This window comes from Papilio xuthus, unplaced genomic scaffold (assembly GCF_000836235.2).
Source record: "Papilio xuthus unplaced genomic scaffold, Pxut_1.1 DF826949.1, whole genome shotgun sequence".
Taxonomy (NCBI): domain Eukaryota; kingdom Metazoa; phylum Arthropoda; class Insecta; order Lepidoptera; family Papilionidae; genus Papilio; species Papilio xuthus.
This window is the reverse complement of record NW_013531700.1, coordinates 751,994-766,147: the sequence shown is the minus strand read 5'-3', so window position 1 is coordinate 766,147 and position 14,154 is coordinate 751,994.

The following is a 14,154-nucleotide window of genomic DNA, read 5'->3' as shown; positions in this document are numbered from 1 at the left end:
ATTGGTGGAACACATATTGCTACCACCAGTAAAAGTTAACTAACTCGATAATTTTTCAAATATTGCCAATAATTGTTTATCATACTTTATAAATAAAAACAAAATATTTATTATATTCTTTTTTAATCAATGTTCTTACAAAACAGAAAAAGTTTTATGAACACCAATAGAATATAAAAAAAGTTTTTCAATCATCCTGTATTTCACTTTTGATTAAAATTTATCAATTTCTTTTTTCTACAGAAAATACTTCTATACCTTTCGAGAACTTTCTAAACTCGTCAAATATCAACAAGACCAATAAAATATCTACGTGGGTGTACTACATATGGATTTTTTTTATTTCATGCCGTCTATGAAAGAGTTTAGTGCTCTTACTGATTTCAGGTATGCCAAGGGTGATGTTATTTTTAATTTAACTTATGATAGGGTGATTTTTATACATTGAGTTAGTTAAAAAAATATTGCATACCAGAAGTCTTTGAGTATAAAAAAATGGACAAGGCAAAAATCATCGTTTTACTAAAGTGTGCTTTTCGCGGTGGCTAAAGACGATAGATGTGTATACACATATTGTATGAACATCAAAAGATTGAGGAGAGGGGAGGGAACATCACAAAACTTTTTATACGTTTTTATTTTACATAAAGAAATGTACGTGATTGACAGGTCCTGTCATTTAAAATTCAATGTGAGTTCATAAATATTGTAACATATACAAACTCATATCTGCTTAGTATAGTTTTCTTGAGTACAATGAATATATGAAACATGTCATTTCAACTACAATACCTCGTGTTTTCATCTGTTATGACATTTTACTTTGAACATTTTACGTCTATGCGTTTTGTCTTTATCAAAGAACTCTGTCGTTTTTATGATGCGAAAGCCTTTGTACCGCAACCAAAGTTCAAAGCTGTCTCTTTCTGCTTATCCAACTCATATACGTCTAAATCTAGGCACAGAAATTAAAAAAATATGTCTTCAATTTAACAATCTGTTATTTTTTATTACATTATAATATACTAGCTGTCACCCAACTCCGTCTGCGCGGAATTAAAAAACTAAAAAACTGGCCTATGTGTACTTCAAGGCTATGTTCTACATCTATGCCAAATTTCAGCAGATGCATGGATCCGTTCTAGAGATACCTTCTAACAAACATCCATCTATTTAAACATAAGCATTTATAATATTAGTAAGATATGGAAAATTAAATATTTAAAAAACATAAATATGTGTTTATCTAAAACTAGCTGTCGCCCGCGACACCTTCCGCGTGGAAATGTAAAAAAACTTAATTAGTGTAGCCTATGTGTTCTTTCAGACTATATACTATACGTATACCAAATTTAGTCGAGATCCGTTCAGCCGTTTTAGAGATATCTTCAAACACCCATCCATCCATCCACATCACATCCATCTAAACATTCACATTTATAATATTAGTAAGTTAAATAAAAAGCTGCTCTTCAAGGCATAAATTCGAAAAAAAAATGAATAAATAGAATCCTATGCCGTCACCTGGCTCTAAGCTACCTCCTCACCAATTTTCAGCAATATCGGTAAAGCCGTTCTTGATTTATAAATAGTGTAACTAACATTAATCTCTTGTATATACCATATATAGATAATTTATTTAATTACGAATCATCTATAGGATCCAGTAGAACAAACATCATTAACAAGATAAGGAAAGAATTACTTCGTATTCAAAGGAAGTCTGTAATTATGGAAATTATTTGACACATGACTGTACTTTAGATTCATCATCTATAATTGGATGGTACAAAGTTACGTAAGTTCGAAATTAATGAGAATTTATATTTCAAATTAAAAGATTATACGACTTTTGAGTTGTATTAACATTTTAAATAAGATTAATATTTTCTGTATTTATTTATTTTATCCATTTCATACAAAATGTAACAAAAGACAGAATTTTTAGGCCATTTTTGACAGATATATTATTACTTTTTACTGTAAAAATATTTGTCTGTTCTGTATGTCTGTCCGCAAGGCCACGTTTGAGTCTCAACTGCTACTTCATAATATTATCGAATTCAAAACATAAAATGTAGCCTTATTATTTGTCGAAAACTTAATTTTTTTTAGCGATATAGAATTTACAATTATTAGAAAAACATTGACAAAGGTATGCGAAGAAAATTCAATGTTATGTGTGAGGTCAACCAGCGTTATGCCAGTTTGGTTGACCATGGCCTAGTTACCCCTAACTTAGGGTAGGCTCCGAGCCTCTGAGGAGACGTAGTTCATTATGAATTATTAACGAGTTTCAAATTTGCGAATATTTATCGTAAAAGCTGACCTTTTAATGACAAATCAAAGGCTCAAAGTGTTGAGTGCAGAGTTACCATTCTGCCAAATACGTGGCATACTGGCCAGAAACTTTGCCTTTTTAATTATAAAAAATATAGGTTTAAAACATCAGCGAATCGCGCATGAAATATGAAGAAACTAGATATAATCCTGAAGAGTTTTAATATGAGGAATTTTACACAAAACACATGCTTTATTAAAAAGCAACTGGGTTAACATAAATTAGCTTACAATTAAATTTTATTCAATACGGCTTTCGTTTAGTGGTCACACTTTTATATTCAGTGGGTATTGTTACTCTGAATAAAACTACGAGACTTTTCCACGAAGCACTTTCGAATAGTATTACGCCATTATTTAAATGCGATTATTTCAGTTCTGTGGCTCTTGTACTATATTTCTATAATTGCCAACAGCAGCTTAGTTTTATTTTTCCCAACGTATATGAGTGTTGTTTAGTGAGTTTTTACGTCTTTATGTACGTTAATAGATGCATATGGTAGAGCTCGCTTTAACATCTTCGTATAAATTGGCCCAGCTCGTCCGGTGAAATACCACGACCATGCCGAAAACAAGCGTGAAGTGGATGCAATTCCGCGTTTCGTCTGATGAGTGCGTCCCGGAGGCCTAATTTTAGTCCTCTTTCCCTTCCCACAATTTTTCTTATAAGAAAAAAATGGAAAATGGAAATGATTTTCCGGATGAGAGGATACATTGGAAGGGAAAATATTTTATTTCTGTGCATCCTCTCCTCCGTCGACTAAAGGTAGGCAACGCGTATGCCATTGCGTATATCTGTGGATAACGGTCGCTACCGGACGGAATCGCGGGCGACAGCTAGTCTTATAAATAAAATTCTCGTGTCACAATTTTCGTTCCCATACTCTTCCGAAACGGCTTGACCGATTCTCATGAAATTTTGTAAGCATATTGAGTAGGTCTGAGAATCGGCCAACATCTATTTTTAATCCCGCGCGGACGAAGTCGCGGGCGACAGCTAGTATTATATAATTTAAAAACTAACATACATAAAATCTTATTCCATATAATGTATGTATGTAGTTAAAATTAAAACCTAGTAATAACATTTTAAAAACGATAGTTTTTTATTCGAGTTAATTCGCAACAAATGTTTATTTTAAAAAGGCGTAGCGTTACTGAAACGACCGTTCGTTCTGCGAAGCAATTTTAGCAAATTGTTCGTTTACTAAAATGAAGATGAAATCTCGCGTAGTACACTGCTTTTAGGTATTTTTCGTATTTACTATTTATCTTGCAATAGCACTAAGTGTTTATTAAAATGTAAAAAAAAAACTGGTCAAGTTCTGAACAAACCTGTAGGTATAAGTACGAGTTCACCTATCACTACAATCGAATCATAGTTAAAAGAGTAATGAGTTTATAATTTCAAAAAATAATATGTGATGTAAAAAAAAGTTTTACGGTTTCTTAGAATTTTTCCTTTATATATGCTATAAAATATTACTTCAAGTCAAATGTAGAAAATAATTACATATAAAAAGGAAATAAACAAGTTTACAACTTTACAACACCCTACCAATGATTTTTTATTCATACAAAAGATTTTTTGGTCTGTCTATAGTCTAGAAAATAAATATAAAATAACTTTAAAAAATCTTAAACAAAGCTGTATTTATAACTCAAACAAATTTTATACTTGCATCAACAATGTGTCGTGAATTTACATCTCAGCTGAATTTAAGTGAATTTCCAAAATGCACCACGTCTGCTGCGCGGCGCTGCTCCTAGAAACGTCACGTACGAATGTACCAGCACTTTTGGTGAGAGCTTATGAATATTTTAACTTCAAATTTATACGAAGTTAGAAATAAACATATTTTCAAACGTTTGTATGAACATATTTTATAGCTATCGAATTTTAAATCGATCTTTGTAGTTTGTTTTTTATAACCTCAAAACTCAAAAACTACTGAACCAATTTGTTTTACCAAGTCTTCTATCAAACGTAACTAATTGTAGCTCTTATCGTGAGTTTCTGAGACCAATGTCTCCCTTTAAAACAGTGGTTCCCAAACTTATTTCTACTGTCCACTTTGAGAATAAATATTTTTTTAGCGCCCCCATATTTTTACAATTTCTAAACTTCTAAACGAACGAAACTTTTACTATAACCCGCAACTTGAAACTAGCAGCGCCCACAAGTGGGCGTTATCGCCCACTTTGCTGCTTTAAAACATATTGTTATCTCTGTTTTGTAAGAAATAATCACAGGGATATAATTTTATAGATATTTTGGTCTCAGAAACCGATGGTTACTGTATATTTGAATTACTTCACAAATATGTGCAGATTGACCGAATCATGTTTTTCTTCACCTTAAAGAGTTTAGTAATTACTTGTCTCTTCTTACCCTCATATGTATGTACGTCTCCATCGATTAACTCGGACCCTAGGGGCTTAGTGTACTTAGGTGTGGCTAGACCTAAGACAATCATGATAGATAGGATGTCAGAGAGAGAAATATGAAATTGTTAAATTGAAAAACATTGGTACATAGCGGGGATCGAACCAGGACCTGCATATTACAAGTTAAGCACTTGGCTTCTGAGCCACCGACCCTATTGTATCTCGCTCTTATATAGTTCCGTATAGTTGTTTATATAGAAATTTATATGTAACATTACAAAGCAACAAGCAAATCGTCTAAGTCTGATTCGTTTAGAACAAAATCCTCAATATAAATGACATGCACTACAAGTTGTGTGTTCTACAAGAGCTGTGTGGAATTCTAAATGGAGTTCCACAAACTGAGTACAAATATTTATCATTCTGTTAGCTTGAAACAATATTATAAACGATTTTTCAGCCTATAATTTAAGATTATCTGTATATTTATATTGTCGAAACATTGATTAAAAATGTTTCAGTAATATAATTAAAACAGATTTTTTTAATAAAAGTAGCTGTCACCCAAGACTCCGTCCGCACAGAATTAAAAACAAACTTAATGAGGTTATTTGTTCTTCTAGACTATGTTCTACATCTATGCCAAATTTCAACGAGATCCATGCAGCCGTTTTGGAGATACCTTTAAACAAACATCCACCTATTCATCTATCCATCCATCTAAACATTCACGTGTGTGCTTCACGGTCAGACAGTCCAACAATATATTTTTGGAATTGTACCAAGTCGCTGTCTTCCATTCTTACATTCAAGTGGATGACAGAGATGTCATGTTTTTGTAAATAAATTTCTAAAATGAATATTACTGTAAATAACCAATAATTGTATATTCAAGCATAAATACTACGTAACATAAAAACAAATGAAAACTTCTAGAATAATTACGTAAATATGATACATGTCGTCTCTCTTTTTTCAAAGAGAATGTAAGGGATAACAATACGTTTCTCAATACAATTATCATTTTATTCGAAACTCATTTAGACAAAGCTGATAGAATTTTATTAATTTGATTTTATAATTTGGCATATTATTTTGAGGTTATAGTTCACTTAAAGTCTTATATCGAGAATAGCCTGACACAAAACAATAAATGAACGGGTGAAAGAAGAAATAAAAGAACAAAGTATTGGAGCAATCCGAAGTTAATTCTTTTGTTAATTGGATAGAAAGCACTTGAGAAGTTCGTTTCGACGTCCAAATAACAAAAGGCTATAGAAAATGGCACGGACTATAAGTAACGCTGTTACGAAGGAATTCATTCAGCAAAAGTTCATATCTTTATTACAATTGGAAATAATAGTTAATTAAAAACTTTTTTACGTAACATTATTTTAAATATTTAGTTTTGAAACCTGCACATCTGAGAAAAATTTCAAAAATAGTGAAGTCAACCCGCACTGGGCCAGCGTGGTTGACTATGGCCTAGTCACCTTTAACTTAGGGTAGGCTCCGAGCCCCTCAGTGGGGACGGATAGTGAGCTGATGATGACAATATAAAACAATTATAAGACATTAAAGATTTATATATTTAAATGAAAAAAATACTGATAAAGGAGAAAAAATAGATAAGGGTCTATTCGCAATGTTTCCACAGTAATACGAAAAAAAAAATGTCTGAATTTGTTCAAATACAATAAGCAAGATGCTTATAACATACTTTATAGTATATCTATAATTAAACTCTGTCTGTCTGTCCTTCTTTCACGCAAAAACTAATAAACCAACTTAATTGAAATTTGGTATACAGATAGTCTGGGAAAGGACATACATAAAAGGGGTTGTAAGGGGTGAAAGAGGGTGTGGAAATATGTGTATAAAATAAGTAATTAAAATGCTACGCAAAGACAAGTATTTCACCCGTATGAAGTCGGGGGCAAATCTAGTTAAGTTTGTAATTAATTAAAAAATAATTATGTTTAATTAGGTGTATTAAATATTGTTAAACACAATTGTAATCAGTGAAAATGTTAATAACAATATTGTAAATCAGCGATACATATTCAAATTGTTTTCATTTAATGCGTGCAATTTAAAATATTATTCCGACGCTTAATATGTTTTACGTGTGGTAAAATGTATTACATAATATTGGTTTGTTTTAAATATACTGTTTATTTAAGTGTCGTTAAACTGTTAATAATTAATTATTCGCTAACTAAAAGTACCATCAGGTTTTACGTGATTTCTACATCATCATCAGCTCACTATACGTCCCCACCGAGGGGCCCGGAGCCTACCCTAAGTTAAGGATGATTAGGCCATAGTCAACCACGCTGTCCCAGTGCAGGTTGGTTGACTACACACATATCTTTGAATTGCTTCTCAGATATGTGCAGGTTGCATCACGATGTTTTCCTTCACCGTAAGAACGTCGGATAAATGTACATATGTAAATCGGAAATCGAAAAACACATTGATACATGGCGGGATTCGAACCCAGGACCTGCATATTGCAAGTCAAGTGCTTGACCACTGAGCCACCGACGCTCTTTCTTACTAAGTGACGACGTTATTTCTTACTAAGTGTAAAATAAATTCGACCCAATAATCTTCTTTTTTATTCTGTGTTTTGAGATATCATTTAACACTTAATAATTTATATTGAAACTAGCTGTCGCCCGCGACTCCGTCCACGCGGAATGAGAAAAAATATTAGCATTTATGTTTTTCCAGACTATGCTCTACATATATGCAAAATTATAGCGATATCCGTTCAGCCGTTCCGGACATACCTTCATACAAACATTCGCATTTATAATATTAGTAAGAAGTAAGATTATAGTAACTTCAATTTTAATACTTTTATTTTGTATGACATTTCATATTTTTCATTTTTCAACTGTTTTACAAACATCAAGATGAAAGAGCGTCTTAATCTCGAAAGGATTTATGATTCAAAAAAGATGTCCTTGTCAGAGATTACACGGAGTACAAAGGAGAGGTCTATTGCGCTGTGTTCTGTGCACGTCGTCAAAGAAAGTCGCACAAGCATTTTATATTCATTGTTATATTTCAATTCAGCGAGGAATTCGAAAATAGCTTAGTGACAAAAAAAATTCTTTATAAAATGTGCAATATTTTTCAATAGTAATAATAATAAAATAGATTTAAAAAAAATATAATTCTGTTCCAAATCTCCCGACTTCAAACAAACTAGCTAAAATACTCAACGTCAAAACTATTTATTTATAATGAATATTAGCTGTCGCCTGCGACTCCATCCGCTCCAAAATTAAAAAAAAGAGAATAATAATTGAAATACAAACTACTCTATCTCCCAAATTAGACCAACTTACAGATGCTTACAAAATTTTATAAGAATTGGCTCAGTAGTTTCGGAGTTTATCGCGAACATACATCGTTACACGACATTTATATAATATATATATATATAAAATCAATAATATCGTATAGCTTTACACCAATTAGCTTTACAATAAAAAGCCAAGGTAAAATGGAATTGGTTTTCGATTTATCTACATAAAGATCTTACATTTTCGGTCCCCCGGGAAATCGCGTGATGTGAGTGGAGTGCTGTATGGCTTCGTGCTTTTGTTTAGATTTAGAACATACTATGTAACAGTGTACTATAGTTTGTTTTATTTCATATTTTGACAATTTATATGCCTTTTTTTATAACAGAAGGGAACAAACGAACACCGAGGTGTTCAACGACGCCCATGGACATCAGCAATACCAGAGGAACCGAAAATGCGTTGCCGGCCTTTGAGATAGTGATAAGCTCGCTTCTTGAAGGACCCTAAGTTGTAGCGGCTTGGAAATACCGCCGAGGACAGACCATTCCACAACGCTGCTGTGCGAGGCAGGAAGTTTCACCCAAACCGCACGGTTGTGGATTGCCAGCCATCGAGATTGAAAAATTGTAAGTTCACAATTTGAGCATCAGACGAAGACTCTGTTGGGCAACCTAATCGTCTTCCAAGAAGGGTTAGCATGAACCTTTGTTAGAACGTTTTTACGGCATCAAATTTGTATTAGAAATGTAGCGGTCCCTACCACGCATTAACTCTTATAAATCTTACTATCTTACTAATATAAATGCGAATGTTTAGATGGACGGATGGATGTTTGTTTCGCAAGTACGGCTGAACGGAACTCGATGAAATTCGGCATATATACGCTTAGCCGGGAAAAAATATAGGTTTCTAGTTACTTTTTTTTTCAATTCCGCGCGGACGGAATTGCGGGCGACCGCAAATCTCCAGTAAATTTTGATATCTTTCGATGACATTACGAAGGCGTTAGTTACAAGTATTCGTGGTAGGCCCTCTCGATCATTCCCCATACCAGTCACTTCCCTCTTAATGTGTATCACGTAGTTTATGTCTTGATAGACCTTCCCCTACTTATGTATTCTATTATATTTAAAGTCAATGCGTTATGTTATTTGACAAGAACTTTATATATATTTTCAACGTTATTTGCTTTAACTTTATACGTTATCGTAAACTTTTTATCCAACCAGAAAGACTGACGTGAGTTTAAAAAGCTGGGAAAAAATTATTTTCACCGTGAAAATATGTTTCCAAAGTATTTGTACTCGAAAATGGAATGGGTTTCATTTTTAGGTCAAACTTAATGATCCTTCTGTTTTATTTTATAGTGCTGATTCCTATAAAAATGTGTAAAACTCATTTTAGTATTTTTTTTAGTTTATTACACTGCGACTAAAAGTTACGTTTAAATAATAAAATGGAAAATAAACAAAAAAAAACGCGAGTAGAATTTAAAGGTTGTAAAAAATATTTTAAAATTTAAACATTTTTCAAAAGCAAAAATAATCTTCAAATCAATTTAAAATATTTGCTGCGATTTCTCTCGACTATTAGGAATTTAGATGAATAGGTACTTTTGGTATTTTTCAAGTGGCCTGAATTTCCATTGCTATATTTTTTATCTCTTCAATGAGCTTTTATTTTGAATGATAAATAATTTTTATAATTATTTTCTTTGTCTGATAATATTAAAATCTGAAGAAACCAGTGGTGCACTTTATCACCTCAGCTACAAAAATGCCACGTGTCTTATCATTGAGCCTGGATGAAATCTAAAGTGTAGCGCTTTCTAATAAGACATTTTGACCTTATTCACTAATGAAGTTGTCTTGAAAACATTGGAGTATATATCTTAAAGAAATATATTAAAATACTCATCGCTCATCTGACCATCAGATCTAATTTATTAATTACTTCCTGTCGCCCGCGACTCCGCCCGCGCAGATTTTTTTTATAACAGAAGAGAGCAAACATACAGCGGGAACACCGAGGTGTTCAACGACGCCCATAGACATCAGCAATACCAGAGGAACCGCAGATGCGTTGCCGGCCTTTGAGATGGTGATACACTCGCTTCTTGAAGGACTCTAAGTCGTAGCGGTTTGGAAATACCGCCGAGGACAGACCATTCCACAACGCTGCTGTGCGAGGCAGGAAGTTTCGCGCAAACCGCACGGAGTAAAAAAAAACCTTCATTAGTAGCCTGTTTTCTTTCAGACTGCGTTCTATATGTTTGTCAAATTTCAGCAAGATCCATGCAGCCGTTCTTAAGATTCCTTTAAAAAAATCCATCCATCCATTTAAACATTCGCATTTATAATATTAGTAAGATTTTATCAAATTTAATTCATTTATCGTTTTAAAGAACTATTTTACGAAATAAAAGTTAAATTTCTCTACCAATATACTTAGTATTTAAAAAACTGACATATGACTTTTTATAATATAACGAGTTCTAATTTAAATATAGTTATTTCTTGACGTTTTTGTAGCATACAAAGTTTTGTTTGGACAAAGGTAAATTAGTTAGCCGGAGAGCGGAGAGCGGCACGACAAAGCCACGCGTCGTTGACCTCAAACGCGCCGACAAAAGTTTTCTATCGTCATGAAACACTAACTTTGAACTGAAATACTTCGTAAAATAATGTCATAGTTTCAAATTTTAGCGGAAATAAAATTAACGATAAGTATGTTTTGAAATTTTGGTGAAAACAAAATCAGAGAGTGTATTTCAAGAATATATTAACGACTTCAAAAAGAATATATAAAACAAAAGATTTAGTTAACTTATTATAGATTTATTTCGAACAAAGGTTGAGTCTGGCCATTCAATGGGGAAATGCCGCCAGCCTCTTGGGAACCCTACCGTGTGAGTGCAGCGATTTGGAGTTGATTTTTTATATTATTTAGTTTTATTTTTAGTTTGGTTTAGTTTTAGTATATAGTTCATTTAATATAGTATTATATTTAAGAGCGTCGGTGGCTCAGTGATCAAGCACTTGACTTGCAATCTGCAGGTCCTGAGTTCGAATCCCGCCATGTACCAACGTGTTTTTCGATTTCCGATTTACATATGTACATTTATCCGACGTTCTTACGGTGAAGGAAAACATCGTGATGCAACCTGCACATATCTGAGAAGAAATTCAAAGATATGTGTGAAGTCAACCAACCCGCACTAGGTCAGCGTGATTGACATGTCACCCGTAACTTAGGGTAGGCTCCGAGCCCCTCGGTGGGGACGTATAGTGAGCTGATGATGAAATATAGTTTAAATTAATTCATTTGTTTTGTAGTGGTTACTTTAATATGGATATCAATTATATTAGTGTAGTAAAAACCTTGTTATCTTTGGGACAGCCTCTTAGAAGTTAGATTGATTTAATTTGAGTGATAACTCCTTAAGCAATAGTACAAAAGCAGTGAAAATCCACCATTATTTTTATAGCTATGATTCATATTAATATATTGATTTGTTATACGTGTGCTTTTCATACATTTATTTCTATAGGTTTTATAGCTGCGATAACAAATGAAGCAAGATTTTTGACCTAATTTTATATCTCAGAATCTAGATAAAGCTAATTAGGTTAGGTTTAGTGCGGATGTGCAGTCTCATCGCGAATGCTTTCGACGTTCTGGAACTAGGTCAAGGCGATCGGTCGTCGTACTAAGCCGTCATTCTTACAAAAAATGTAACTTATTAAATATCATGTATTTAATGTTTTGTACAACTTCTATCTTTATAGAAAAACTTGTTCAAAATAATCACTTATTTATAGTAACCGAAAATATAATTTGTTAGCTGCCGCCCGTGTCTATGTCTGCGTGGAAAAAAACAACTTCAATTAGTCTATGTCTTTTTCCAGACTATTTTCTATATCTATGACAAATTTCAGCGAGTTCTATGCAGCTGTTCTAAAGATACCTTCTAACAAACGTCCATCCATCCATGCAAACATTCAAATTTATAATATTAGTAAGATAATATAACTATATGCCTAAGTAAAGCGGAAGTTAAGTTAAAGTTAAGTTGTTCAATTTTGTTTTGTAAAAGACAATTACAAGTGACATATTGTAAAGACATCCAAAGAATGGCAAGCAAAAGAAAAAAGCTACGTCACGTATTTAAATAGCTTTTTAGACGATATCCGCTGACGTTACGAGTTTACGTAATACGGCTTACTTTAACGGTCGTGAGGAAAATAATATCTATTATACTCCTTGCTTGCTTCATAAATAATAGAAAATTTTTGTTTTATTTTCAACTAGCCGTCGCCCGCAACTGCGTCCGCGTGAAATAAAAAAACATTAATTAGTTCCCGGCTATTATACGAATTTTTCTCGCCGTAAAAACCATCTTTGAACTTCAACGAACATTTAAAAAAAAGAATTGTCCATGCGTTGGTGAGTTATGCGCTTACCAACACATTTAGCGATTCATTTTATATTATAGATAAAAATCAAGAGAATAATATTTTTCAAATTGTTGTTTAATGAAAATATTTTTTATATTTTCAACAAATTTACTAAAGCTCTAAAGGTGAGTATACACTGGATTTACTTGTAACCAAACAACGAGAGTCTCTAGGATACATAATAGTGTAACAACATTTCACGAAGCAAATGTCCTTTGGAAACTGTGCCTTTACTTTATTGCAACATTCTAAGGAATGATAAATGGTCTAGTGTATATCCACCCTAATGGTAATAATATTAATTACATCAGCTCTAAACTAGATGGCGTTGTTCTAAATATTTAAAACTTTTATATGTTTATTATAACTATGCGATGTTCCTTACGTCATCAAAACACAATTTAATTAAATTAGTGACATAAACGTCAGGGATTTTAAAGCATACTGTATGTTACATAAATGCTGTACTTTAGATACAGGATGTCTTGATATAATTAATTCCTTCGTAGACAAGTGAACACAGTCAGTTGCAGCTGAGCTTCTGATTAATGTCGCTAATAATTAACGAATTCATGAGTGAAATATTTTATGAAAAAGATACAAACATAACATCTGAATAACGGCTTCAGAGCACGTTTTGAAAAAAGGTATTTTATTTGATTTAAATAAAAAAAAAATAACATTATTAGTAGCCCAAGTTTTCTTCCACGTCCATGACAAATTTAATCGAGATCCGTTGTGCCTTTCTGAAGATACCTTCTCACAAACATCCATCCCTCCATCCATCCATCCAAACACGCGCATCTATAATATTAGCAAGAAGTAAGATAAAAAATTATCACCTTAATATCCTGCTCCCACTCTACACGGAGACGCAACATGTCTTCACCTCTAGATCAATTTGTCTTCCATTCATTTGTCATTCTATGTGAATAAGAAAATCCAATTAGTAAGAAATAAACAAATAAAACGCTTGCAGTCGTCGCGACAAGTAAGAGAAAACAATTGCGAAGTCAGCACTCGACATGTAAACTGCGATGCAACTTCCTTCGCGCACTTTAATTAACACTGTTTGAAAGTTAACGAACTTCTTCTTGCTTACATTTACTTGTACATCACTTGGAATAACATTCGGTACAACTTAGAATAGAGCTCTTGATGTACAAATTAATTAACTACTACTTAACGCAATTTTATTAATTATATTAATTTAACGCAAAATCGGTGGCTTAGGGGTTAAGCACTTGATTTGTAATCTGCAGGTCCTGAGTTTAAATCTCGCGATGTTATAATGTGTTTTTCAATTTACACATGTATTAATCTGACGTTCTAACGATGAAGGAAAACATCGTGATACTGCACATCTGCGAAGATATTCAAATATATGTGTGAAGTCGACCAGCACTGGGCCAGAGTAACTGACTATGACCTGGTCACCCCAAACATAGCGTAGGCTCAAAGTCCTTCATTGGGGACGTAAAGTTAGTTTTACTAAATAAATTCAGACGCTATTCGTGGGTGAAGTAAAGGTGACACACATCCTTATGAACGTATAGTGACTTAAAATTTAACATATTCACAAACGATCACTATAGAACCTAGGATTGTTTTTGATAGCTGATAATGAGACGCTTGACAGGTCCTGTCAT